Here is a 5,475-nt window from a genome sequence, read left to right on the forward strand (position 1 = left end):
GGAGCAGTCGACTGCTAGTTTTAGGAGTCGACTGGTATCGAGCCGTTGGGATGTAACGGTCAAATTTCCACAGAGAACAGTCGACTGCATGTTTTGACAGTCGACTGGTAGGCAGGATTTTCAACCTGTGACCTATATAACCAAGCCTTGGGAGCTTGGCCTATATAAGCAAGTTGGAAATGGATTTTTTTCAGATAAAAGTAAAAATGTGTGATGAGTCAGAGTGTCAATGTCTCAAAAACTATAGGGATTAGTTCATATTTGATTAACTAGCATGCGGTTGATTGTAACCAATATTTTCATTCACATATAGACCCTTTTTCCCCTTCCTACCAAAAAGTTAGGTCATTAGCAGAGATGAAAAAACTATTGATAATATAATTAAACCAGCTGGTCCCGACTTGCCTGGTTGAAGTGGTTAGCTTATACTATTTGGTAGAAGATGCAGATTAAGAGTGAATTTTTTATACTTTCTTTTTTTTTTAATATATTTTGCATAGTCTTTTGCCACTTGAATCTTTTTCCCTTTTCATATTCTGCATTTTGCTGGAGAAGAGAGACGAGTTTTTCTGTTGTTAGCTTAGAGATGTGAGTTTGGAAGAAGAGAATAATAATAATAATAGTAATGTTTTTATTATTACAACTACTACCTGTAGCATCTTTCACTCGTCCAAAAATCTTCACACTTGAAAGCATCACCATTAGCTATAACATGGAATATATAATGATTCTTCTACGTCTGCAATCTCATTCCACTTTGCAGAATCCCTTGGTCTATCTTTGACTTTTCTGCAATAAACAAAAAATAAAACTATGATAAATTTATGAATACATATAAATTAAGAAACAAGTAGACATGGTTTGTTGTTAAATAATATGTACAAGAAACAACCAGATACAAGTTTCTTTTACTTTACTATGTTGTTTTGTTGGTGCCTTATAGTTTTGTTCTCTACATGAAATTGGTGAAGTGTTGGTCATAGTGAAATAAAAATATAGGAGATTTTGTTGCATCCCCTACAAAAGGAATGTATGAACTCCAATACCATTATCGTACTCAGTCCAGCATGTGTCATTTAAACCATAACAAAAGACCACAAGTGCTGTTAAGCATCACAAGGGTCAATTTGGTATAATATGTGTGGATTGGGCAAGGTTTAGACAATATCATTTCTACTCTAGTGCAGCAGCACAGTACAGACCAGAATGCCAACTGCTTATTACATCATAATTAATAAAAGAGGGCTTTAATACCTTCCATGGACAGCTAGAGCTGATATGCTAGTCTTTTCAATCCGCCGTGCTAATTCTGCAGTTTCTTGAAAAGAATCAAGAAGGCAAATCTTACAAGTTATGGTTGTATCCAAGTTCCTTCTTAAGGTGGTCAAAATCTGCATGATGAAGAAAGTATCAACATCAATTGAACAGAACACTACCATGTCGTTAAACAGCAATAACTTCAAAAAAATTAAGACTAGCAGTACATCATGAATAAGTTCTGGTTTAGTGTAGTGCCGCACCCATTTCACCACTGAGGGAGAAAGACTAAGGGCAGCCCATATTAATATCTACCGCTGCTACATCTTTGCACCTGAAAACTAAATAACAACATTAGCAATAAACTTACATGAAGACAGCTTTCATAAAATACAATCCTATAGCCTAGTGAATGTATCCTAACTACCCAATCGCTTTTCAATGCTTACACTATTTGAGCAGCAGAGAGAGCCCTGATAACAACAGCAATTCCCATCTGAAATACAACCCTGTTCCTCTCAGCACAGCACGTTCTAAATACAACCTCTTTAGTTCCTTTCAAAACAAAGTCAATAGTACCAAGTATCTCTGGATAATATAAACTAGATATCAAGGACTAGAAATTTACTTTCTAGAATGCTAATAAGATATAACAATTCAACATGTACATGTGAGTATATGTATACATTAATTAGAAAACTGGGTTTTGATTTGAGTTAATTAGTAAATCTATCATGAATTATTCAAGTTTTAGCAAATCTTTCATATACTTTCATATTTGTCAAATCTATCATAGACTACTAAAATCATTAGGATGCCAACTAGCCTACTGGGCATGGACATTTGTTGCCAAAGCTTGGGTTTGAAACCAACCTTCATTCAAATGTGAATGAGTGTGGACCTCCTAGCTAGTTTTTTTTCTTTTCCAAAAATACATATCATCCATTATCTTTCCATCGTTTTGCTACTAAATTGATGACACTTAAGTGAACCAATTCATTCAATTTATCCACATTTGTATGCCAACTTGTTTAATAAAAAACATTTTAAAATTATTTCTAATAAATAACAAATTATTTATAAGCGTTATCTCTTCCCCAAACCCGTCATCAAATCCTTAACCCTTTTCTTTCAAATTCCGGGAAAAGAAATTTAAATACTAGTAACAAATTTATCAAGGATTTAGACAAAAGCACTAGTAGAGAGATGTAAAAAGGATAAAAGCCTTTGAACCAAAAAAAGGATGAAAGCCTGTAGATAAATTGATATCAAGGAAAAGAAATGACTCTGAGTCATCACAAGCCTAACAAATATGGATTCAAACCCCATGTAAACAATAAAGTCAAAATTCCAAAGTATGAATTCACATTTAAAATTGCAGCTATTAGGCACCTATCCAATGGCTAAGCTTAGTACCATTTAGGCATCATTCGCATTTGACTAATCTGTGATCTATTCCCCCCCCCCCGGTTAGTTATATCGCCACCATATTCAGCAGCAAGTTTAGGTAGAGTGCCCTGCAAGAGGAGAATTTAACTTAAATTATAACAAGTAACAAAATTTCCATATCGACAATTTCTATGAGACGAATAGGAAATACATAAACAGAAGAAGAAACAACAGATTCAATAAACATCTGCAACTGTAGCATGATTAGGAAATTATTTCTTTAACTGTTCAAACTAACAATCAGGTTTTATGATGAGAACTGTCACTGCAGCCTAAACAGTAAATGAAACAAAAGATTTTAATTTTTACTTATAACTCTTATTAATTTTTCTATCTTCCAATTGATCCTATACATTGTCAACAAAAAGGATATCTAGATTATCATTAACAGTATAAAGAAGTTAAAACTGGTATAGAACATTTGTGTCCCTTGATCTAAATGGGATATTTTATATGTTATCGAATGATTAGTTATACTTCATTATTCAGAGTATTTGTAATTAGATAGCAGAAAGAGACTGTTAAGATAAATGTGCAGAATTCCTACAAAGATACAACCATAGATACTACAACTGGGAGCAATTAGGTGAGGACCCAATGGATGATAAAATAGGTTAAGAGGATTTAAGCATGTTCAAGAAAGATGAATACACATGAGAGTTACAGGGAAACTTTAAAAAAAACTTGAATATTTAAGGTAATTAAGCAAAAGAATAAAGAATTGAATGGGTAATATAGCCTCTCATATAGTTAAAATACATGGAAGTCCAACTGACCAAAATAGACCCATCTCAGCTTCTTGTTGTTGACAGTAATAGTCTCAATTATGTGGATGACAGGATGAGGAAATGGTAAATAAAATTTACTAACACAAATTTTGTTAGAGAGGATGCGTCTTGTTCTACAAAAATATGGAAATTCAACCACATCTAACTGCTTAAGCTATGCAAGCAAAGAATGAAAACCACAAGGTTTCATTATTCACATACAATTGAGTGATTATTAGGAAATTCTAACAAGATCCCAAATTAACGGAATTCCCCTTGTTTCCCACCCTAGCTATTTCATTGGTTTCCTTATCTGCATCCAACTGACAGCAAAGTTTACAACTTCAGATTCTAACTGAAAGAGAGAGAAAACAAGGTTGTTATTAATACTATATAATGCTTAACTAAAAACCATCTTGAAGAGAGGAAAAGTTATTGAAATCACAAGTTGATCTATACATAGTCCAGTGAGGGGAAATTTATATATATACTGACATGACAAGACTCTAATTTCCTTAGTCCTCAAGGAATCATGGCTACGTAATTTCCAATCATAAAAAAAAAAGTTGAGATGAACCATTTTCTCCTACTAATCCAATGGCATCTCTTACTTATCTAACGCAGCTTCGAGATTTCTACACTAAAATAAAAATAGATAAACAAACCAAGGACGATAATTTATGGAACTAGGGATCTACACATCTTAGACATTAATTCCTAAATTCTTCCAGAATTGAGTGTCTGGTGGTGGCTTCTATCTCTGGGAAGATCTCGATCTCAATCAAAAAAGAATCACGAATAAGTGCAACTAAGATGAAAATCCGTAGCGTCCGAGTACACAAATCAAAACGAGTCGAATAGGATGCAATAGCTAAGGAACAAAAGAAAGAGGAGGGGTGCATGAGGACGAGCGACGGACCACTCGGGCCATGGGGGCAAGAACCAGCTTGTTATGGTAATCCATAATCGCCGGCGTTACGCGTCGTCTGCTTCCCGGTCGGCGATTTTTATGCTTGGCGCAGTGTATCGTCCTCCTCCGCCGCCCCGCCGCCCCGCCGCCGTCACGTTCTGCGTTGAGAGCGAAGGAGAACGGGCGAAGAAAACGGGTTGCGAGTCCGCCAGGTTCATTTTTTTAAAAAAAAATAAATTTTGTTTTTAATTTCGTAAATGCCCCGTCACCAATATAATTTTACAAAATTATGTAACTGACAGAAATATGATTAATAAGATATTCGAACATGCGAATAGATTTTTTTTTAGCACAAACTTCCACATGTTTTTTTATCTCCGGAATAATGTAATTATTTTTTTAGAAATAAAATTCAGTTGTTGTAAAGTCAAAAAATAAAAAAACAAGTGCTCGTTCTTTTTTTTCGTCGGGTATTCTATCACTATGTTAAAAAATTATAGGCAACCGTTTTATTTCGAGATATCTTCTTATTTCAATGGTCTCTTACATAGCCATAGTTGGGCTATTGGGGTGAGTAGAAAAATATTAAATCAGAATAACGGAAAAATTGTATATGTTGTAATAACTATAGAAGTTGGAGTAATTAAGTTTAAATTTTTTTTTATTGAATTGATAAAAAAATATATTTTAATATAATAATTCTGTATTATCATAACTATTATAGAAATACAGTATTTTTGAAATGAAAAGAACATGAAATCTTTTTTTTTTAACTATAATAAAAAATAACAAATGCCTTTTATTTTTACATTTGTTATTATAAAAAGGATTTAAATATAATTTTATATTATTTCAGTGCCAAATTACTTAGAATATTATCAATAAAATATAATAATACTTATGTGTTAAAGAAAAATTAATGACATTTTATAATACAAATTTTATATTGAGTACACAAACAAAATAATAATTACTTTGTGAGCTAACGTATATACCTTAAAATTATATTTAGTATAAGATACATTTTCTTTTATGTCTTGATCCTCAAAATTCCTTAAATGACAAAATGTCAACTGCAAAATAATTAGAACG

At 32.9% G+C, this 5,475-nt stretch overlaps 1 pseudogene; it reads right to left on the reverse strand.

Annotated features, from left to right (window-relative positions):
* Positions 1-303: 303 nt before the first annotated feature.
* LOC121986997 lies at positions 304-4,440 on the reverse strand (annotated as a pseudogene).
* Between the last annotated feature and the right edge of the window lie 1,035 nt (positions 4,441-5,475).

Source organism: Zingiber officinale, chromosome 5B, assembly GCF_018446385.1.
Source record: "Zingiber officinale cultivar Zhangliang chromosome 5B, Zo_v1.1, whole genome shotgun sequence".
In the NCBI taxonomy this organism is placed as follows: domain Eukaryota; kingdom Viridiplantae; phylum Streptophyta; class Magnoliopsida; order Zingiberales; family Zingiberaceae; genus Zingiber; species Zingiber officinale.